The following is a 21,314-nucleotide window of genomic DNA, read 5'->3' as shown; positions in this document are numbered from 1 at the left end:
TGTGATGTCCACTTCTCAGGGCACTTACTTTCGAATGGAAGAAATGTCTGAAGCTATACGAGAAACATACAAAATGTGAAGAGCATGGGGCGCGAGGATTGGAATTGAGACCCGCTGGTCTAAGTGACATCTGACCGTTTCAGCTGTCCTTCCTAACATCTCTCTACATGTTAGATACAGCCACATTTTTAGGTCAGTTAAGAGGCCAACCTGCATTTGTTAGCCTTTCACACTGTCTCGAGGTCTTTGATTGCTTCCACGTTAGTTCATGTTCCTTCTTTTGTTGATGCCGGAGTAGCTCTTTTTTCTTGGCCTTGGACAAGAAGGCTCGTTGGTCTAGGGGTATGATTCTCGCTTTGAGATCAGTGAGATCACCCTACTCTTTGTCAGAGGAGACAAAGTCTGTCTCTTTAGGGCAATGGTTTTCAAACCTTTCCTGGAGGCACCCCTGTCCTGAACATTTTGTATGTCTCCCTTATTAGACACACCCAAATCAGGTCTTGCAGTCTCTACTAAAGAGCTGATGATTTGAAACAGGTGTGTTAGTTGAGGGAAACATTAAAAATGTTCAGGGCAGGGGTGCTTCCAGGACAGGTTTGAAAACCACTGATTTAGGGAACTGTGCGTAAAATGGCACTGTTTTGCAACCAATTTGCACAGGACCATGTCTGAAATACTTTTTGGCAGCTGTGAGCCCCAAAAAATCTAACGTGGGAGTGTCGCAGCATTGCGTCAATGCTCAGTCGGTCTCTTTAGGGCAATGGTTTTCAAACCTTTCCTGGAGGCACCCCTGTCCTGAACATTTTGTATGTCTCCCTTATTAGACACACCCAAATCAGGTCTTGCAGTCTCTACTAAAGAGCTGATGATTTGAAACAGGTGTGTTGGATGAGGGCAAATGCAAAATGTGCAGGGCAGGGATGCGTACAGGACAGGATTGAAAACCACGTTAGTTCATGTTCCTTCTTTTGTTGATGCCGGAGTAGCTCTTTTTTCTTGTCCTTGGACAAGAAGGCTCGTTGGTCTAGGGGTATGATTCTTGCTTTGGGTGCGAGAGGTCCCGGGTTCAAATCCTGGACGAGCCCTTGGTCAGGTTAAAACCTGAAGCTTTCTTCTCTCATTGCGTTCACAAACATTGATGCAGGATTTTATTCAATCGGGTAGAGAAAGACGGCTAAGCTGGGCCATTTAGCTCAGCTGGTCAGAGCTTGATGCTAATAACGCCAAGGTCGGGGGTTCGATCCCCGTACTGGCCAGCTATTTTATTGTCTGGGGGCTCTGCTCTGCTCGTCTCCTCTGACAAATAGTAGGGTGATCTCACTGAAATCCCTGCTTGCTAAGCAGTGTTTGGTGTGGGGCAAAAATAGCTCAGTTGGGAGAGCGGTAGACTGAAGATCTAAAGGTCCCTCGTTTGATCCCGGGTTTCGGCAAAATCTCCCACTCTTTTCCGTTTTTTGAGGCAGGCCAGTGACCAAAAATCACTGGGTTCCAACTTTTCTGTATAACTGCTTCCCCACTGCCACAGAACTATCTGTTTCCCAGTTGGCCAAAACACAAGCAGTTTCGGTTCCATGGTGTAATGGTCAGCACTCTGGGCTTTGAATCCAGCGATCTGAGTTCGAATCTCGGTGGAACCTGTGTGCTTTCTTGCCGCAGGAAAATATAAAAACAGCACTAGTTTGGCACTGGTGACAGCCTTTGTGGCCCTGTGAGCAATTGCTGCTCCAGTTAAGGTTCCATGGTGTAATGGTTAGCACTCTGGACTCTGAATCCAGTGATCCGAGTTCAAATCTCGGTGGGACCTGTTTTGCAACCAATTTGCGCAGGACCGTGTCTGAAATACTTTTTGGCAGCTTTGAGTCCAAATAAAATTAACTAACGTAGAGACTGTGGCAGCATTGCATCGGTGCTCAGTCGGTCTCTTTAGGGCAGTGGTTCTCAAACCTGTCCTGGAGGCACCCCTGCTCTGCACATTTTGATTGTCTGCCTTATTAGACACACCCAAATCAGGTCTTGCAGTCTCAACTAAAGAGCTGATGATTTGAAACAGGTGTGTTGGATGAGGGCAAATTCAAAATGTGCAGGGCAGGGATGAGTAGAGGACAGGATTGAAAACCACGTTAGTTCATGTTCCTTCTTTTGTTGATGCCGGATTAGCGCTTTTTTCTTGGCCTTGGACTTTTCTTGACCTTGGATTTGCATGTCTCTCTTTGTTAGCACACCTGATTCAGATAATCAGCTCATTAGAAGTGAGCTCCATGCGATTGACATGCTCCCTACACAGTGTTCATTGCTCCTTCTTTTGTTGATGCCGGAGTAGCTCTTTTTTCTTGGCTTTGGACAAGAAGGCTCGTTGGTCTAGGGGTATGATTCTCGCTTTGAGATCAGTGAGATCACCCTACTCTTTGTCAGAGGAGACAAAGTCTGTCTCTTTAGGGCAGTGGTTCTCAAACCTGTCCTGGAGGCACCCCTACTCTGCACATTTTGATTGTCTGCCTTATTAGACACACCCGAATAAGGTCTTGTGGTCTCTATTAATGAGCTGATGATTTGAAACAGGTGTGTTAGATGAGGGAAACATTAAACATGTTCAGGGCAGGGGTGCTTCCAGGACAGGTTTGAAAACCACTGATTCAGGGAACTGTGCGTAAAATGGCACTGTTTTGCAACCCATTTGCACAGGACGATGCCTGAAATACTTTTTGGCAGCTGTGAGCCCCAAAAAAGCTAACGTGGGAGTGTCGCAGCATTGCGTCAATGCTCAGTCGGTCTCTTTAGGGCAATGGTTTTCAAAACCTTTCCTGGAGGCACCCCTGTCCTGAACATTTTGTATGTCTCCCTTATTAGACACACCCAAATCAGGTCTTGCAGTCTCTACTAAAGAGCTGATGATTTGAAACAGGTGTGTTGGATGAGGGCAAATGCAAAATGTGCAGGGCAGGGATGCGTACAGGACAGGATTGAAAACCACGTTAGTTCATGTTCCTTCTTTTGTTGATGCCGGAGTAGCTCTTTTTTCTTGGCCTTGGACTTTTCTTGACCTTGGATTTGCATGTCTCTCTTTGTTAGCACACCTGATTCAGATAATCAGCTCATTAGAAGTGAGCTCTATGCGATTGACATGCTCCCTACACTGTGTTCAATGCTCCTTCTTTTGTTGATGCCGGAGTAGCTCTTTTTTCTTGGCTTTGGACAAGAAGGCTCGTTGGTCTAGGGGTATGATTCTCGCTTTGAGATCAGTGAGATCACCCTAATCTTTGTCAGAGGAGACAAAGTCTGTCTCGTTAGGGCAGTGGTTCATAAACCTGTCCTGGAGGCACCCCTACTCTGCACATTTTGATTGTCTGCCTTATTAGACACACCCGAATAAGGTCTTGTGGTCTCTATTAATGAGCTGATGATTTGAAACAGGTGTGTTAGATGAGGGAAACATTAAACATGTTCAGGGCAGGGGTGCTTCCAGGACAGGTTTGAAAACCACTGATTTAGGGAACTGTGCGTAAAATGGCACTGTTTTGCAACCCATTTGCACAGGACGATGCCTGAAATACTTTTTGGCAGCTGTGAGCCCCAAAAAAGCTAACGTGGGAGTGTCGCAGCATTGCGTCAATGCTCAGTCGGTCTCTTTAGGGCAATGGTTTTCAAAACCTTTCCTGGAGGCACCCCTGTCCTGAACATTTTGTATGTCTCCCTTATTAGACACACCCAAAGCAGGTCTTGCAGTCTCAACTAAAGAGCTGATGATTTGAAACAGGTGTGTTAGATGAGGGCAAACACAAAATGTGCAGGGCAGGGATGAGTAGAGGACAGGATTGAAAACCACGTTAGTTCATGTTCCTTCTTTTGTTGATGCCAGATTAGCTCTTTTTTCTTGGCCTTGGACTTTTCTTGACCTTGGATTTGCATGTCTCTCTTTGTTAGCACACCTGATTCAGATAATCAGCTCATTAGAAGTGAGCTCCATGCGATTGACATGGTCCCTACACAGTGTTCATTGCTCCCCACTCCCTGAGCAGGGGAAATCCGTCAAAGTTTACTTCACTTTGGAACATTGGTTCACGGATTTGCGCCGCGCAACTTCTTCACACATGGAGAAGTGTGACATCATATACCTCTGTATACCTCTATACACCTCTGTATTACTCACTTTGAATTGAACGTATACATACGCTTTGAACTTGAATCACCGAGGGATGCCATGTGATGTCCACTTCTCAGGGCACTTACTTTCGAATGGAAGAAATGTCTGAAGCTATACGAGAAACATACAAAATGTGAAGAGCATGGGGCGCGAGGATTGGAATTGAGACCCGCTGGTCTAAGTGACATCTGACCGTTTCAGCTGTCCTTCCTAACATCTCTCTACATGTTAGATACAGCCACATTTTTAGGTCAGTTAAGAGGCCAACCTGCATTTGTTAGCCTTTCACACTGTCTCGAGGTCTTTGATTGCTTCCACGTTAGTTCATGTTCCTTCTTTTGTTGATGCCGGAGTAGCTCTTTTTTCTTGGCCTTGGACAAGAAGGCTCGTTGGTCTAGGGGTATGATTCTCGCTTTGAGATCAGTGAGATCACCCTACTCTTTGTCAGAGGAGACAAAGTCTGTCTCTTTAGGGCAATGGTTTTCAAACCTTTCCTGGAGGCACCCCTGTCCTGAACATTTTGTATGTCTCCCTTATTAGACACACCCAAAGCAGGTCTTGCAGTCTCAACTAAAGAGCTGATGATTTGAAACAGGTGTGTTAGATGAGGGCAAAAACAAAATGTGCAGGGCAGGGATGAGTAGAGGACAGGATTGAAAACCACGTTAGTTCATGTTCCTTCTTTTGTTGATGCCAGATTAGCTCTTTTTTCTTGGCCTTGGACTTTTCTTGACCTTGGATTTGCATGTCTCTCTTTGTTAGCACACCTGATTCAGATAATCAGCTCATTAGAAGTGAGCTCCATGCGATTGACATGGTCCCTACACAGTGTTCATTGCTCCCCACTCCCTGAGCAGGGGAAATCCGTCAAAGTTTACTTCACTTTGGAACATTGGTTCACGGATTTGCGCCGCGCAACTTCTTCACACATGGAGAAGTGTGACATCATATACCTCTGTATACCTCTATACACCTCTGTATTACTCACTTTGAATTGAACGTATACATACGCTTTGAACTTGAATCACCGAGGGATGCCATGTGATGTCCACTTCTCAGGGCACTTACTTTCGAATGGAAGAAATGTCTGAAGCTATACGAGAAACATACAAAATGTGAAGAGCATGGGGCGCGAGGATTGGAATTGAGACCCGCTGGTCTAAGTGACATCTGACCGTTTCAGCTGTCCTTCCTAACATCTCTCTACATGTTAGATACAGCCACATTTTTAGGTCAGTTAAGAGGCCAACCTGCATTTGTTAGCCTTTCACACTGTCTCGAGGTCTTTGATTGCTTCCACGTTAGTTCATGTTCCTTCTTTTGTTGATGCCGGAGTAGCTCTTTTTTCTTGGCCTTGGACAAGAAGGCTCGTTGGTCTAGGGGTATGATTCTCGCTTTGAGATCAGTGAGATCACCCTACTCTTTGTCAGAGGAGACAAAGTCTGTCTCTTTTGGGCAATGGTTTTCAAACCTTTCCTGGAGGCACCCCTGTCCTGAACATTTTGTATGTCTCCCTTATTAGACACACCCAAATCAGGTCTTGCAGTCTCTACTAAAGAGCTGATGATTTGAAACAGGTGTGTTAGTTGAGGGAAACATTAAAAATGTTCAGGGCAGGGGTGCTTCCAGGACAGGTTTGAAAACCACTGATTTAGGGAACTGTGCGTAAAATGGCACTGTTTTGCAACCAATTTGCACAGGACCATGTCTGAAATACTTTTTGGCAGCTGTGAGCCCCAAAAAATCTAACGTGGGAGTGTCGCAGCATTGCGTCAATGCTCAGTCGGTCTCTTTAGGGCAATGGTTTTCAAACCTTTCCTGGAGGCACCCCTGTCCTGAACATTTTGTATGTCTCCCTTATTAGACACACCCAAATCAGGTCTTGCAGTCTCTACTAAAGAGCTGATGATTTGAAACAGGTGTGTTGGATGAGGGCAAATGCAAAATGTGCAGGGCAGGGATGCGTACAGGACAGGATTGAAAACCACGTTAGTTCATGTTCCTTCTTTTGTTGATGCCGGAGTAGCTCTTTTTTCTTGTCTTTGGACAAGAAGGCTCGTTGGTCTAGGGGTATGATTCTCGCTTTGGGTGCGAGAGGTCCCGGGTTCAAATCCTGGACGAGCCCTTGGTCAGGTTAAAACCTGAAGCTTTCTTCTCTCATTGCGTTCACAAACATTGATGCAGGATTTTATTCAATCGGGTAGAGAAAGACGGCTAAGCTGGGCCATTTAGCTCAGCTGGTCAGAGCTTGATGCTAATAACGCCAAGGTCGGGGGTTCGATCCCCGTACTGGCCAGCTGTTTTATTGTCTGGGGGCTCTGCTCTGCTCGTCTCCTCTGACAAATAGTAGGGTGATCTCACTGAAATCCCTGCTTGCTAAGCAGTGTTTGGTGTGGGGCAAAAATAGCTCAGTTGGGAGAGCGGTAGACTGAAGATCTAAAGGTCCCTCGTTTGATCCCGGGTTTCGGCAAAATCTCCCACTCTTTTCCGTTTTTTGAGGCAGGCCAGTGACCAAAAATCACTGGGTTCCAACTTTTCTGTATAACTGCTTCCCCACTGCCACAGAACTATCTGTTTCCCAGTTGGCCAAAACACAAGCAGTTTCGGTTCCATGGTGTAATGGTCAGCACTCTGGGCTTTGAATCCAGCGATCTGAGTTCGAATCTCGGTGGAACCTGTGTGCTTTCTTGCCGCAGGAAAATATAAAAACAGCACTAGTTTGGCACTGGTGACAGCCTTTGTGGCCCTGTGAGCAATTGCTGCTCCAGTTAAGGTTCCATGGTGTAATGGTTAGCACTCTGGACTCTGAATCCAGTGATCCGAGTTCAAATCTCGGTGGGACCTGTTTTGCAACCAATTTGCGCAGGACCGTGTCTGAAATACTTTTTGGCAGCTTTGAGTCCAAATAAAATTAACTAACGTAGAGACTGTGGCAGCATTGCATCGGTGCTCAGTCGGTCTCTTTAGGGCAGTGGTTCTCAAACCTGTCCTGGAGGCACCCCTGCTCTGCACATTTTGATTGTCTGCCTTATTAGACACACCCAAATCAGGTCTTGCAGTCTCAACTAAAGAGCTGATGATTTGAAACAGGTGTGTTGGATGAGGGCAAATTCAAAATGTGCAGGGCAGGGATGAGTAGAGGACAGGATTGAAAACCACGTTAGTTCATGTTCCTTCTTTTGTTGATGCCGGATTAGCGCTTTTTTCTTGGCCTTGGACTTTTCTTGACCTTGGATTTGCATGTCTCTCTTTGTTAGCACACCTGATTCAGATAATCAGCTCATTAGAAGTGAGCTCCATGCGATTGACATGCTCCCTACACAGTGTTCATTGCTCCTTCTTTTGTTGATGCCGGAGTAGCTCTTTTTTCTTGGCTTTGGACAAGAAGGCTCGTTGGTCTAGGGGTATGATTCTCGCTTTGAGATCAGTGAGATCACCCTACTCTTTGTCAGAGGAGACAAAGTCTGTCTCTTTAGGGCAGTGGTTCTCAAACCTGTCCTGGAGGCACCCCTACTCTGCACATTTTGATTGTCTGCCTTATTAGACACACCCGAATAAGGTCTTGTGGTCTCTATTAATGAGCTGATGATTTGAAACAGGTGTGTTAGATGAGGGAAACATTAAACATGTTCAGGGCAGGGGTGCTTCCAGGACAGGTTTGAAAACCACTGATTCAGGGAACTGTGCGTAAAATGGCACTGTTTTGCAACCCATTTGCACAGGACGATGCCTGAAATACTTTTTGGCAGCTGTGAGCCCCAAAAAAGCTAACGTGGGAGTGTCGCAGCATTGCGTCAATGCTCAGTCGGTCTCTTTAGGGCAATGGTTTTCAAAACCTTTCCTGGAGGCACCCCTGTCCTGAACATTTTGTATGTCTCCCTTATTAGACACACCCAAATCAGGTCTTGCAGTCTCTACTAAAGAGCTGATGATTTGAAACAGGTGTGTTGGATGAGGGCAAATGCAAAATGTGCAGGGCAGGGATGCGTACAGGACAGGATTGAAAACCACGTTAGTTCATGTTCCTTCTTTTGTTGATGCCGGAGTAGCTCTTTTTTCTTGGCCTTGGACTTTTCTTGACCTTGGATTTGCATGTCTCTCTTTGTTAGCACACCTGATTCAGATAATCAGCTCATTAGAAGTGAGCTCTATGCGATTGACATGCTCCCTACACTGTGTTCAATGCTCCTTCTTTTGTTGATGCCGGAGTAGCTCTTTTTTCTTGGCTTTGGACAAGAAGGCTCGTTGGTCTAGGGGTATGATTCTCGCTTTGAGATCAGTGAGATCACCCTAATCTTTGTCAGAGGAGACAAAGTCTGTCTCGTTAGGGCAGTGGTTCATAAACCTGTCCTGGAGGCACCCCTACTCTGCACATTTTGATTGTCTGCCTTATTAGACACACCCGAATAAGGTCTTGTGGTCTCTATTAATGAGCTGATGATTTGAAACAGGTGTGTTAGATGAGGGAAACATTAAACATGTTCAGGGCAGGGGTGCTTCCAGGACAGGTTTGAAAACCACTGATTTAGGGAACTGTGCGTAAAATGGCACAGTGTTCATTGCTCCCCACTCCCTGAGCAGGGGAAATCCGTCAAAGTTTACTTCACTTTGGAACATTGGTTCACGGATTTGCGCCGCGCAACTTCTTCACACATGGAGAAGTGTGACATCATATACCTCTGTATACCTCTATACACCTCTGTATTACTCACTTTGAATTGAACGTATACATACGCTTTGAACTTGAATCACCGAGGGATGCCATGTGATGTCCACTTCTCAGGGCACTTACTTTCGAATGGAAGAAATGTCTGAAGCTATACGAGAAACATACAAAATGTGAAGAGCATGGGGCGCGAGGATGGGAATTGAGACCCGCTGGTCTAAGTGACATCTGACCGTTTCAGCTGTCCTTCCTAACATCTCTCTACATGTTAGATACAGCCACATTTTTAGGTCAGTTAAGAGGCCAACCTGCATTTGTTAGCCTTTCACACTGTCTCGAGGTCTTTGATTGCTTCCACGTTAGTTCATGTTCCTTCTTTTGTTGATGCCGGAGTAGCTCTTTTTTCTTGGCCTTGGACAAGAAGGCTCGTTGGTCTAGGGGTATGATTCTCGCTTTGAGATCAGTGAGATCACCCTACTCTTTGTCAGAGGAGACAAAGTCTGTCTCTTTAGGGCAATGGTTTTCAAACCTTTCCTGGAGGCACCCCTGTCCTGAACATTTTGTATGTCTCCCTTATTAGACACACCCAAAGCAGGTCTTGCAGTCTCAACTAAAGAGCTGATGATTTGAAACAGGTGTGTTAGATGAGGGCAAAAACAAAATGTGCAGGGCAGGGATGAGTAGAGGACAGGATTGAAAACCACGTTAGTTCATGTTCCTTCTTTTGTTGATGCCAGATTAGCTCTTTTTTCTTGGCCTTGGACTTTTCTTGACCTTGGATTTGCATGTCTCTCTTTGTTAGCACACCTGATTCAGATAATCAGCTCATTAGAAGTGAGCTCCATGCGATTGACATGGTCCCTACACAGTGTTCATTGCTCCCCACTCCCTGAGCAGGGGAAATCCGTCAAAGTTTACTTCACTTTGGAACATTGGTTCACGGATTTGCGCCGCGCAACTTCTTCACACATGGAGAAGTGTGACATCATATACCTCTGTATACCTCTATACACCTCTGTATTACTCACTTTGAATTGAACGTATACATACGCTTTGAACTTGAATCACCGAGGGATGCCATGTGATGTCCACTTCTCAGGGCACTTACTTTCGAATGGAAGAAATGTCTGAAGCTATACGAGAAACATACAAAATGTGAAGAGCATGGGGCGCGAGGATTGGAATTGAGACCCGCTGGTCTAAGTGACATCTGACCGTTTCAGCTGTCCTTCCTAACATCTCTCTACATGTTAGATACAGCCACATTTTTAGGTCAGTTAAGAGGCCAACCTGCATTTGTTAGCCTTTCACACTGTCTCGAGGTCTTTGATTGCTTCCACGTTAGTTCATGTTCCTTCTTTTGTTGATGCCGGAGTAGCTCTTTTTTCTTGGCCTTGGACAAGAAGGCTCGTTGGTCTAGGGGTATGATTCTCGCTTTGAGATCAGTGAGATCACCCTACTCTTTGTCAGAGGAGACAAAGTCTGTCTCTTTAGGGCAATGGTTTTCAAACCTTTCCTGGAGGCACCCCTGTCCTGAACATTTTGTATGTCTCCCTTATTAGACACACCCAAATCAGGTCTTGCAGTCTCTACTAAAGAGCTGATGATTTGAAACAGGTGTGTTAGTTGAGGGAAACATTAAAAATGTTCAGGGCAGGGGTGCTTCCAGGACAGGTTTGAAAACCACTGATTTAGGGAACTGTGCGTAAAATGGCACTGTTTTGCAACCAATTTGCACAGGACCATGTCTGAAATACTTTTTGGCAGCTGTGAGCCCCAAAAAATCTAACGTGGGAGTGTCGCAGCATTGCGTCAATGCTCAGTCGGTCTCTTTAGGGCAATGGTTTTCAAACCTTTCCTGGAGGCACCCCTGTCCTGAACATTTTGTATGTCTCCCTTATTAGACACACTCAAATCAGGTCTTGCAGTCTCTACTAAAGAGCTGATGATTTGAAACAGGTGTGTTGGATGAGGGCAAATGCAAAATGTGCAGGGCAGGGATGCGTACAGGACAGGATTGAAAACCACGTTAGTTCATGTTCCTTCTTTTGTTGATGCCGGAGTAGCTCTTTTTTCTTGTCTTTGGACAAGAAGGCTCGTTGGTCTAGGGGTATGATTCTCGCTTTGGGTGCGAGAGGTCCCGGGTTCAAATCCTGGACGAGCCCTTGGTCAGGTTAAAACCTGAAGCTTTCTTCTCTCATTGCGTTCACAAACATTGATGCAGGATTTTATTCAATCGGGTAGAGAAAGACGGCTAAGCTGGGCCATTTAGCTCAGCTGGTCAGAGCTTGATGCTAATAACGCCAAGGTCGGGGGTTCGATCCCCGTACTGGCCAGCTGTTTTATTGTCTGGGGGCTCTGCTCTGCTCGTCTCCTCTGACAAATAGTAGGGTGATCTCACTGAAATCCCTGCTTGCTAAGCAGTGTTTGGTGTGGGGCAAAAATAGCTCAGTTGGGAGAGCGGTAGACTGAAGATCTGAAGGTCCCTCATTTGATCCCGGGTTTCGGCAAAATCTCCCACTCTTTTCCGTTTTTTGAGGCAGGCCAGTGACCAAAAATCACTGGGTTCCAACTTTTCTGTATAACTGCTTCCCCACTGCCACAGAACTATCTGTTTCCCAGTTGGCCAAAACACAAGCAGTTTCGGTTCCATGGTGTAATGGTCAGCACTCTGGGCTTTGAATCCAGCGATCTGAGTTCGAATCTCGGTGGAACCTGTGTGCTTTCTTGCCGCAGGAAAATATAAAAACAGCACTAGTTTGGCACTGGTGACAGCCTTTGTGGCCCTGTGAGCAATTGCTGCTCCAGTTAAGGTTCCATGGTGTAATGGTTAGCACTCTGGACTCTGAATCCAGTGATCCGAGTTCAAATCTCGGTGGGACCTGTTTTGCAACCAATTTGCGCAGGACCGTGTCTGAAATACTTTTTGGCAGCTTTGAGTCCAAATAAAATTAACTAACGTAGAGACTGTGGCAGCATTGCATCGGTGCTCAGTCGGTCTCTTTAGGGCAGTGGTTCTCAAACCTGTCCTGGAGGCACCCCTGCTCTGCACATTTTGATTGTCTGCCTTATTAGACACACCCAAATCAGGTCTTGCAGTCTCAACTAAAGAGCTGATGATTTGAAACAGGTGTGTTGGATGAGGGCAAATTCAAAATGTGCAGGGCAGGGATGAGTAGAGGACAGGATTGAAAACCACGTTAGTTCATGTTCCTTCTTTTGTTGATGCCGGATTAGCGCTTTTTTCTTGGCCTTGGACTTTTCTTGACCTTGGATTTGCATGTCTCTCTTTGTTAGCACACCTGATTCAGATAATCAGCTCATTAGAAGTGAGCTCCATGCGATTGACATGCTCCCTACACAGTGTTCATTGCTCCTTCTTTTGTTGATGCCGGAGTAGCTCTTTTTTCTTGGCTTTGGACAAGAAGGCTCGTTGGTCTAGGGGTATGATTCTCGCTTTGAGATCAGTGAGATCACCCTACTCTTTGTCAGAGGAGACAAAGTCTGTCTCTTTAGGGCAGTGGTTCTCAAACCTGTCCTGGAGGCACCCCTACTCTGCACATTTTGATTGTCTGCCTTATTAGACACACCCGAATAAGGTCTTGTGGTCTCTATTAATGAGCTGATGATTTGAAACAGGTGTGTTAGATGAGGGAAACATTAAACATGTTCAGGGCAGGGGTGCTTCCAGGACAGGTTTGAAAACCACTGATTCAGGGAACTGTGCGTAAAATGGCACTGTTTTGCAACCCATTTGCACAGGACGATGCCTGAAATACTTTTTGGCAGCTGTGAGCCCCAAAAAAGCTAACGTGGGAGTGTCGCAGCATTGCGTCAATGCTCAGTCGGTCTCTTTAGGGCAATGGTTTTCAAAACCTTTCCTGGAGGCACCCCTGTCCTGAACATTTTGTATGTCTCCCTTATTAGACACACCCAAATCAGGTCTTGCAGTCTCTACTAAAGAGCTGATGATTTGAAACAGGTGTGTTGGATGAGGGCAAATGCAAAATGTGCAGGGCAGGGATGCGTACAGGACAGGATTGAAAACCACGTTAGTTCATGTTCCTTCTTTTGTTGATGCCGGAGTAGCTCTTTTTTCTTGGCCTTGGACTTTTCTTGACCTTGGATTTGCATGTCTCTCTTTGTTAGCACACCTGATTCAGATAATCAGCTCATTAGAAGTGAGCTCTATGCGATTGACATGCTCCCTACACTGTGTTCAATGCTCCTTCTTTTGTTGATGCCGGAGTAGCTCTTTTTTCTTGGCTTTGGACAAGAAGGCTCGTTGGTCTAGGGGTATGATTCTCGCTTTGAGATCAGTGAGATCACCCTAATCTTTGTCAGAGGAGACAAAGTCTGTCTCTTTAGGGCAGTGGTTCATAAACCTGTCCTGGAGGCACCCCTACTCTGCACATTTTGATTGTCTGCCTTATTAGACACACCCGAATAAGGTCTTGTGGTCTCTATTAATGAGCTGATGATTTGAAACAGGTGTGTTAGATGAGGGAAACATTAAACATGTTCAGGGCAGGGGTGCTTCCAGGACAGGTTTGAAAACCACTGATTTAGGGAACTGTGCGTAAAATGGCACTGTTTTGCAACCCATTTGCACAGGACGATGCCTGAAATACTTTTTGGCAGCTGTGAGCCCCAAAAAAGCTAACGTGGGAGTGTCGCAGCATTGCGTCAATGCTCAGTCGGTCTCTTTAGGGCAATGGTTTTCAAAACCTTTCCTGGAGGCACCCCTGTCCTGAACATTTTGTATGTCTCCCTTATTAGACACACCCAAAGCAGGTCTTGCAGTCTCAACTAAAGAGCTGATGATTTGAAACAGGTGTGTTAGATGAGGGCAAACACAAAATGTGCAGGGCAGGGATGAGTAGAGGACAGGATTGAAAACCACGTTAGTTCATGTTCCTTCTTTTGTTGATGCCAGATTAGCTCTTTTTTCTTGGCCTTGGACTTTTCTTGACCTTGGATTTGCATGTCTCTCTTTGTTAGCACACCTGATTCAGATAATCAGCTCATTAGAAGTGAGCTCCATGCGATTGACATGGTCCCTACACAGTGTTCATTGCTCCCCACTCCCTGAGCAGGGGAAATCCGTCAAAGTTTACTTCACTTTGGAACATTGGTTCACGGATTTGCGCCGCGCAACTTCTTCACACATGGAGAAGTGTGACATCATATACCTCTGTATACCTCTATACACCTCTGTATTACTCACTTTGAATTGAACGTATACATACGCTTTGAACTTGAATCACCGAGGGATGCCATGTGATGTCCACTTCTCAGGGCACTTACTTTCGAATGGAAGAAATGTCTGAAGCTATACGAGAAACATACAAAATGTGAAGAGCATGGGGCGCGAGGATTGGAATTGAGACCCGCTGGTCTAAGTGACATCTGACCGTTTCAGCTGTCCTTCCTAACATCTCTCTACATGTTAGATACAGCCACATTTTTAGGTCAGTTAAGAGGCCAACCTGCATTTGTTAGCCTTTCACACTGTCTCGAGGTCTTTGATTGCTTCCACGTTAGTTCATGTTCCTTCTTTTGTTGATGCCGGAGTAGCTCTTTTTTCTTGGCCTTGGACAAGAAGGCTCGTTGGTCTAGGGGTATGATTCTCGCTTTGAGATCAGTGAGATCACCCTACTCTTTGTCAGAGGAGACAAAGTCTGTCTCTTTAGGGCAATGGTTTTCAAACCTTTCCTGGAGGCACCCCTGTCCTGAACATTTTGTATGTCTCCCTTATTAGACACACCCAAAGCAGGTCTTGCAGTCTCAACTAAAGAGCTGATGATTTGAAACAGGTGTGTTAGATGAGGGCAAAAACAAAATGTGCAGGGCAGGGATGAGTAGAGGACAGGATTGAAAACCACGTTAGTTCATGTTCCTTCTTTTGTTGATGCCAGATTAGCTCTTTTTTCTTGGCCTTGGACTTTTCTTGACCTTGGATTTGCATGTCTCTCTTTGTTAGCACACCTGATTCAGATAATCAGCTCATTAGAAGTGAGCTCCATGCGATTGACATGGTCCCTACACAGTGTTCATTGCTCCCCACTCCCTGAGCAGGGGAAATCCGTCAAAGTTTACTTCACTTTGGAACATTGGTTCACGGATTTGCGCCGCGCAACTTCTTCACACATGGAGAAGTGTGACATCATATACCTCTGTATACCTCTATACACCTCTGTATTACTCACTTTGAATTGAACGTATACATACGCTTTGAACTTGAATCACCGAGGGATGCCATGTGATGTCCACTTCTCAGGGCACTTACTTTCGAATGGAAGAAATGTCTGAAGCTATACGAGAAACATACAAAATGTGAAGAGCATGGGGCGCGAGGATTGGAATTGAGACCCGCTGGTCTAAGTGACATCTGACCGTTTCAGCTGTCCTTCCTAACATCTCTCTACATGTTAGATACAGCCACATTTTTAGGTCAGTTAAGAGGCCAACCTGCATTTGTTAGCCTTTCACACTGTCTCGAGGTCTTTGATTGCTTCCACGTTAGTTCATGTTCCTTCTTTTGTTGATGCCGGAGTAGCTCTTTTTTCTTGGCCTTGGACAAGAAGGCTCGTTGGTCTAGGGGTATGATTCTCGCTTTGAGATCAGTGAGATCACCCTACTCTTTGTCAGAGGAGACAAAGTCTGTCTCTTTAGGGCAATGGTTTTCAAACCTTTCCTGGAGGCACCCCTGTCCTGAACATTTTGTATGTCTCCCTTATTAGACACACCCAAATCAGGTCTTGCAGTCTCTACTAAAGAGCTGATGATTTGAAACAGGTGTGTTAGTTGAGGGAAACATTAAAAATGTTCAGGGCAGGGGTGCTTCCAGGACAGGTTTGAAAACCACTGATTTAGGGAACTGTGCGTAAAATGGCACTGTTTTGCAACCAATTTGCACAGGACCATGTCTGAAATACTTTTTGGCAGCTGTGAGCACCAAAAAATCTAACGTGGGAGTGTCGCAGCATTGCGTCAATGCTCAGTCGGTCTCTTTAGGGCAATGGTTTTCAAACCTTTCCTGGAGGCACCCCTGTCCTGAACATTTTGTATGTCTCCCTTATTAGACACACCCAAATCAGGTCTTGCAGTCTCTACTAAAGAGCTGATGATTTGAAACAGGTGTGTTGGATGAGGGCAAATGCAAAATGTGCAGGGCAGGGATGCGTACAGGACAGGATTGAAAACCACGTTAGTTCATGTTCCTTCTTTTGTTGATGCCGGAGTAGCTCTTTTTTCTTGTCTTTGGACAAGAAGGCTCGTTGGTCTAGGGGTATGATTCTCGCTTTGGGTGCGAGAGGTCCCGGGTTCAAATCCTGGACGAGCCCTTGGTCAGGTTAAAACCTGAAGCTTTCTTCTCTCATTGCGTTCACAAACATTGATGCAGGATTTTATTCAATCGGGTAGAGAAAGACGGCTAAGCTGGGCCATTTAGCTCAGCTGGTCAGAGCTTGATGCTAATAACGCCAAGGTCGGGGGTTCGATCCCCGTACTGGCCAGCTGTTTTATTGTCTGGGGGCTCTGCTCTGCTCGTCTCCTCTGACAAATAGTAGGGTGATCTCACTGAAATCCCTGCTTGCTAAGCAGTGTTTGGTGTGGGGCAAAAATAGCTCAGTTGGGAGAGCGGTAGACTGAAGATCTAAAGGTCCCTCGTTTGATCCCGGGTTTCGGCAAAATCTCCCACTCTTTTCCGTTTTTTGAGGCAGGCCAGTGACCAAAAATCACTGGGTTCCAACTTTTCTGTATAACTGCTTCCCCACTGCCACAGAACTATCTGTTTCCCAGTTGGCCAAAACACAAGCAGTTTCGGTTCCATGGTGTAATGGTCAGCACTCTGGGCTTTGAATCCAGCGATCTGAGTTCGAATCTCGGTGGAACCTGTGTGCTTTCTTGCCGCAGGAAAATATAAAAACAGCACTAGTTTGGCACTGGTGACAGCCTTTGTGGCCCTGTGAGCAATTGCTGCTCCAGTTAAGGTTCCATGGTGTAATGGTTAGCACTCTGGACTCTGAATCCAGTGATCCGAGTTCAAATCTCGGTGGGACCTGTTTTGCAACCAATTTGCGCAGGACCGTGTCTGAAATACTTTTTGGCAGCTTTGAGTCCAAATAAAATTAACTAACGTAGAGACTGTGGCAGCATTGCATCGGTGCTCAGTCGGTCTCTTTAGGGCAGTGGTTCTCAAACCTGTCCTGGAGGCACCCCTGCTCTGCACATTTTGATTGTCTGCCTTATTAGACACACCCAAATCAGGTCTTGCAGTCTCAACTAAAGAGCTGATGATTTGAAACAGGTGTGTTGGATGAGGGCAAATTCAAAATGTGCAGGGCAGGGATGAGTAGAGGACAGGATTGAAAACCACGTTAGTTCATGTTCCTTCTTTTGTTGATGCCGGATTAGCGCTTTTTTCTTGGCCTTGGACTTTTCTTGACCTTGGATTTGCATGTCTCTCTTTGTTAGCACACCTGATTCAGATAATCAGCTCATTAGAAGTGAGCTCCATGCGATTGACATGCTCCCTACACAGTGTTCATTGCTCCTTCTTTTGTTGATGCTGGAGTAGCTCTTTTTTCTTGGCTTTGGACAAGAAGGCTCGTTGGTCTAGGGGTATGATTCTCGCTTTGAGATCAGTGAGATCACCCTACTCTTTGTCAGAGGAGACAAAGTCTGTCTCTTTAGGGCAGTGGTTCTCAAACCTGTCCTGGAGGCACCCCTACTCTGCACATTTTGATTGTCTGCCTTATTAGACACACCCGAATAAGGTCTTGTGGTCTCTATTAATGAGCTGATGATTTGAAACAGGTGTGTTAGATGAGGGAAACATTAAACATGTTCAGGGCAGGGGTGCTTCCAGGACAGGTTTGAAAACCACTGATTTAGGGAACTGTGCGTAAAATGGCACTGTTTTGCAACCCATTTGCACAGGACGATGCCTGAAATACTTTTTGGCAGCTGTGAGCCCCAAAAAAGCTAACGTGGGAGTGTCGCAGCATTGCGTCAATGCTCAGTCGGTCTCTTTAGGGCAATGGTTTTCAAACCTTTCCTGGAGGCACCCCTGTCCTGAACATTTTGTATGTCTCCCTTATTAGACACACCCAAATCAGGTCTTGCAGTCTCTACTAAAGAGCTGATGATTTGAAACAGGTGTGTTGGATGAGGGCAAATGCAAAATGTGCAGGGCAGGGATGCGTACAGGACAGGATTGAAAACCACGTTAGTTCATGTTCCTTCTTTTGTTGATGCCGGAGTAGCTCTTTTTTCTTGGCCTTGGACTTTTCTTGACCTTGGATTTGCATGTCTCTCTTTGTTAGCACACCTGATTCAGATAATCAGCTCATTAGAAGTGAGCTCCATGCGATTGACATGCTCCCTACACAGTGTTCATTGCTCCTTCTTTTGTTGATGCCGGAGTAGCTCTTTTTTCTTGGCTTTGGACAAGAAGGCTCGTTGACACAGAAAGCAGTTATACAATATCTAAAAAATATAGGGATATACAATAGGATATAGAATTTTTATTTAGTGTTTTTTTTTTTTTTTTTTGATATAAAGTAGTACCAATGGATATAGCTCATGTTACATACTCTGATACAGTAGGTGGCGGTATGCACCTTTAAAAGTCATGGTTGCAATCTGCCAAAAAATGAAAAGAAGAAGAAGAAGAAGAAGGCTCGTTGGTCTAGGGGTATGATTCTCGCTTTGAGATCAGTGAGATAACCCTAATCTTTGTCAGAGGAGACAAAGTCTGTCTCTTTAGTGCAGTGGTTCATAAACCTGTCCTGGAGGCACCCCTACTCTGCACATTTTGATTGTCTGCCTTATTAGACACACCCGAATAAGGTCTTGTGGTCTCTATTAATGAGCTGATGATTTGAAACAGGTGTGTTAGATGAGGGAAACATTAAACATGTTCAGGGCAGGGGTGCTTCCAGGACAGGTTTGAAAACCACTGATTTAGGGAACTGTGCGTAAAATGGCACTGTTTTGCAACCCATTTGCACAGGACGATGCCTGAAATACTTTTTGGCAGCTGTGAGCCCCAAAAAAGCTAACGTGGGAGTGTCGCAGCATTGCGTCAATGCTCAGTCGGTCTCTTTAGGGCAATGGTTTTCAAAACCTTTCCTGGAGGCACCCCTGTCCTGAACATTTTGTATGTCTCCCTTATTAGACACACCCAAATCAGGTCTTGCAGTCTCAACTAAAGAGCTGATGATTTGAAACAGGTGTGTTGAATGAGGGCAAATGCAAAATGTGCAGGGCAGGGATGCGTACAGGACAGGATTGAAAACCACGTTAGTTCATGTTCCTTCTTTTGTTGATGCCGGAGTAGCTCTTTTTTCTTGGCCTTGGACAAGAAGGCTCGTTGGTCTAGGGGTATGATTCTCGCTTTGGGTGCGAGAGGTCCCGGGTTCAAATCCTGGACGAGCCCTTGGTCAGGTTAAAACCTGAAGCTTTCTTCTCTCATTGCGTTCACAAACATTGAGGCAGGATTTTATTCAATCGGGTAGAGAAAGACGGCTAAGCTGGGCCATTTAGCTCAGCTGGTTAGAGCTTGGTGCTAATAACGCCAAGGTCGAGGGTTCGATCCCCGTACTGGCCAGCTGTTTTATTGTCTGGGGGCTCTGCTCTGCTCGTCTCCTCTGACAAATAGTAGGGTGATCTCACTGAAATCCCTGCTTGCTAAGCAGTGTTTGCTGTGGGGCAAAAATAGCTCAGTTGGGAGAGCGGTAGACTGAAGATCTAAAGGTCCCTGGTTCGATCCCGGGTATCGGCAAAATCTCCCGCTCTTTTCCGTTTTTTGAGGCAGGCCAGTGACCAAAAATCATTGGGTTCCAACTTTTCTGTATAACTGCTTCCCCACTGCCACAGAACTATCTGTTTCTCAGTTGGCCAAAACCCAAGCAGTTTCGGTTCCATGGTGTAATGGTCAGTACTCTGGGCTTTGAATCCAGCGATCTGAGTTCAAATCCCGATAGAACCTGTGTGCTTTCTTGCTGCAGGAAAAGATAAAAACAGCACTAGTTTGGCACTGGTGACAGCCTTTGTGGCCCTGTGAGCAATTGCTGCTCCAGTTAAGGTTCCATGGTGTAATGGTTAGCACACTGGACTCTGAATCCAGTGATCTGAGTTCAAATCTCGGTGGGACCTGTTTTGCAACCAATTTGCGCAGGACCGTGTCTGAAATACTTTTTGGCAGCTTTGAGTCCAAAAAAAATTAACTAACGTAGAGACTGTGGCAGCATTGCATCGGTGCTCAGTCGCTCTTTAGGGCAGTGGTTCTCAAACCTGTCCTGGAGGCACCCCTGCTCTGCACATTTTGATTGTCTGCCTTATTAGACACACCCAAATAAGGTCTTGTGGTCTCAACTAAAGAGCTGATGATTTGAAACAGGTGTGTTGGATGAGGGCAAATTCAAAATGTGCAGGGCAGGGATGAGTAGAGGACAGGATTGAAAACCACGTTAGTTCATGTTCCTTCTTTTGTTGATGCCGGATTAGCGCTTTTTTCTTGGCCTTGGACTTTTCTTGACCTTGGATTTGCATGTCTCTCTTTGTTAGCACACCTGATTCAGATAATCAGCTCATTAGAAGTGAGCTCCATGCGATTGACATGCTCCCTACACAGTGTTCATTGCTCCTTCTTTTGTTGATGCTGGAGTAGCTCTTTTTTCTTGGCTTTGGACAAGAAGGCTCGTTGGTCTAGGGGTATGATTCTCGCTTTGAGATCAGTGAGATCACCCTACTCTTTGTCAGAGGAGACAAAGTCTGTCTCTTTAGGGCAGTGGTTCTCAAACCTGTCCTGGAGGCACCCCTACTCTGCACATTTTGATTGTCTGCCTTATTAGACACACCCGAATAAGGTCTTGTGGTCTCTATTAATGAGCTGATGATTTGAAACAGGTGTGTTAGATGAGGGAAACATTAAACATGTTCAGGGCAGGGGTGCTTCCAGGACAGGTTTGAAAACCACTGATTTAGGGAACTGTGCGTAAAATGGCACTGTTTTGCAACCCATTTGCACAGGACGATGCCTGAAATACTTTTTGGCAGCTGTGAGCCCCAAAAAAGCTAACGTGGGAGTGTCGCAGCATTGCGTCAATGCTCAGTCGGTCTCTTTAGGGCAATGGTTTTCAAACCTTTCCTGGAGGCACCCCTGTCCTGAACATTTTGTATGTCTCCCTTATTAGACACACCCAAATCAGGTCTTGCAGTCTCTACTAAAGAGCTGATGATTTGAAACAGGTGTGTTGGATGAGGGCAAATGCAAAATGTGCAGGGCAGGGATGCGTACAGGACAGGATTGAAAACCACGTTAGTTCATGTTCCTTCTTTTGTTGATGCCGGAGTAGCTCTTTTTTCTTGGCCTTGGACTTTTCTTGACCTTGGATTTGCATGTCTCTCTTTGTTAGCACACCTGATTCAGATAATCAGCTCATTAGAAGTGAGCTCCATGCGATTGACATGCTCCCTACACAGTGTTCATTGCTCCTT

At 45.6% G+C, this 21,314-nt stretch overlaps 20 non-coding genes across 20 annotated transcripts; all 20 read left to right on the top strand.

Moving 5' to 3' along the window:
- The first annotated feature begins 1,013 nt into the window (after positions 1 to 1,013).
- Positions 1,014 to 1,085, top strand: trnap-ugg (transfer RNA proline (anticodon UGG)). Its single transcript has one exon. It is a non-coding gene; the product is annotated as a tRNA-Pro (tRNA).
- A 97-nt stretch (positions 1,086 to 1,182) lies between these two features.
- Positions 1,183 to 1,256, top strand: trnai-aau (transfer RNA isoleucine (anticodon AAU)). The gene has a single exon. It is a non-coding gene; the product is annotated as a tRNA-Ile (tRNA).
- A 309-nt stretch (positions 1,257 to 1,565) lies between these two features.
- trnaq-uug (transfer RNA glutamine (anticodon UUG)) lies at positions 1,566 to 1,637 on the top strand. The gene has a single exon. It is a non-coding gene; the product is annotated as a tRNA-Gln (tRNA).
- A 95-nt stretch (positions 1,638 to 1,732) lies between these two features.
- Positions 1,733 to 1,804, top strand: trnaq-cug (transfer RNA glutamine (anticodon CUG)). The gene has a single exon. It is a non-coding gene; the product is annotated as a tRNA-Gln (tRNA).
- A 4,390-nt stretch (positions 1,805 to 6,194) lies between these two features.
- On the top strand, positions 6,195 to 6,266 carry trnap-ugg (transfer RNA proline (anticodon UGG)). Its single transcript has one exon. It is a non-coding gene; the product is annotated as a tRNA-Pro (tRNA).
- Positions 6,267 to 6,363: 97 nt separating this feature from the next.
- On the top strand, positions 6,364 to 6,437 carry trnai-aau (transfer RNA isoleucine (anticodon AAU)). The gene has a single exon. It is a non-coding gene; the product is annotated as a tRNA-Ile (tRNA).
- Positions 6,438 to 6,746: 309 nt separating this feature from the next.
- trnaq-uug (transfer RNA glutamine (anticodon UUG)) lies at positions 6,747 to 6,818 on the top strand. Its single transcript has one exon. It is a non-coding gene; the product is annotated as a tRNA-Gln (tRNA).
- Positions 6,819 to 6,913: 95 nt separating this feature from the next.
- trnaq-cug (transfer RNA glutamine (anticodon CUG)) lies at positions 6,914 to 6,985 on the top strand. Its single transcript has one exon. It is a non-coding gene; the product is annotated as a tRNA-Gln (tRNA).
- Positions 6,986 to 10,900: 3,915 nt separating this feature from the next.
- On the top strand, positions 10,901 to 10,972 carry trnap-ugg (transfer RNA proline (anticodon UGG)). The gene has a single exon. It is a non-coding gene; the product is annotated as a tRNA-Pro (tRNA).
- Positions 10,973 to 11,069: 97 nt separating this feature from the next.
- Positions 11,070 to 11,143, top strand: trnai-aau (transfer RNA isoleucine (anticodon AAU)). Its single transcript has one exon. It is a non-coding gene; the product is annotated as a tRNA-Ile (tRNA).
- A 309-nt stretch (positions 11,144 to 11,452) lies between these two features.
- Positions 11,453 to 11,524, top strand: trnaq-uug (transfer RNA glutamine (anticodon UUG)). Its single transcript has one exon. It is a non-coding gene; the product is annotated as a tRNA-Gln (tRNA).
- Positions 11,525 to 11,619: 95 nt separating this feature from the next.
- Positions 11,620 to 11,691, top strand: trnaq-cug (transfer RNA glutamine (anticodon CUG)). The gene has a single exon. It is a non-coding gene; the product is annotated as a tRNA-Gln (tRNA).
- A 4,390-nt stretch (positions 11,692 to 16,081) lies between these two features.
- Positions 16,082 to 16,153, top strand: trnap-ugg (transfer RNA proline (anticodon UGG)). Its single transcript has one exon. It is a non-coding gene; the product is annotated as a tRNA-Pro (tRNA).
- A 97-nt stretch (positions 16,154 to 16,250) lies between these two features.
- Positions 16,251 to 16,324, top strand: trnai-aau (transfer RNA isoleucine (anticodon AAU)). The gene has a single exon. It is a non-coding gene; the product is annotated as a tRNA-Ile (tRNA).
- A 309-nt stretch (positions 16,325 to 16,633) lies between these two features.
- On the top strand, positions 16,634 to 16,705 carry trnaq-uug (transfer RNA glutamine (anticodon UUG)). Its single transcript has one exon. It is a non-coding gene; the product is annotated as a tRNA-Gln (tRNA).
- A 95-nt stretch (positions 16,706 to 16,800) lies between these two features.
- trnaq-cug (transfer RNA glutamine (anticodon CUG)) lies at positions 16,801 to 16,872 on the top strand. The gene has a single exon. It is a non-coding gene; the product is annotated as a tRNA-Gln (tRNA).
- A 2,307-nt stretch (positions 16,873 to 19,179) lies between these two features.
- Positions 19,180 to 19,251, top strand: trnap-ugg (transfer RNA proline (anticodon UGG)). Its single transcript has one exon. It is a non-coding gene; the product is annotated as a tRNA-Pro (tRNA).
- A 97-nt stretch (positions 19,252 to 19,348) lies between these two features.
- trnai-aau (transfer RNA isoleucine (anticodon AAU)) lies at positions 19,349 to 19,422 on the top strand. The gene has a single exon. It is a non-coding gene; the product is annotated as a tRNA-Ile (tRNA).
- Positions 19,423 to 19,523: 101 nt separating this feature from the next.
- Positions 19,524 to 19,596, top strand: trnaf-gaa (transfer RNA phenylalanine (anticodon GAA)). Its single transcript has one exon. It is a non-coding gene; the product is annotated as a tRNA-Phe (tRNA).
- Positions 19,597 to 19,898: 302 nt separating this feature from the next.
- Positions 19,899 to 19,970, top strand: trnaq-cug (transfer RNA glutamine (anticodon CUG)). Its single transcript has one exon. It is a non-coding gene; the product is annotated as a tRNA-Gln (tRNA).
- Positions 19,971 to 21,314: the final 1,344 nt, after the last annotated feature.

This window comes from Carassius auratus, chromosome 19, assembly GCF_003368295.1.
Source record: "Carassius auratus strain Wakin chromosome 19, ASM336829v1, whole genome shotgun sequence".
NCBI lineage: Eukaryota > Metazoa > Chordata > Actinopteri > Cypriniformes > Cyprinidae > Carassius > Carassius auratus.
The sequence above is the reverse complement of the archived record's forward strand: the minus strand, read 5'-3'. Positions and strand labels throughout refer to the sequence as shown.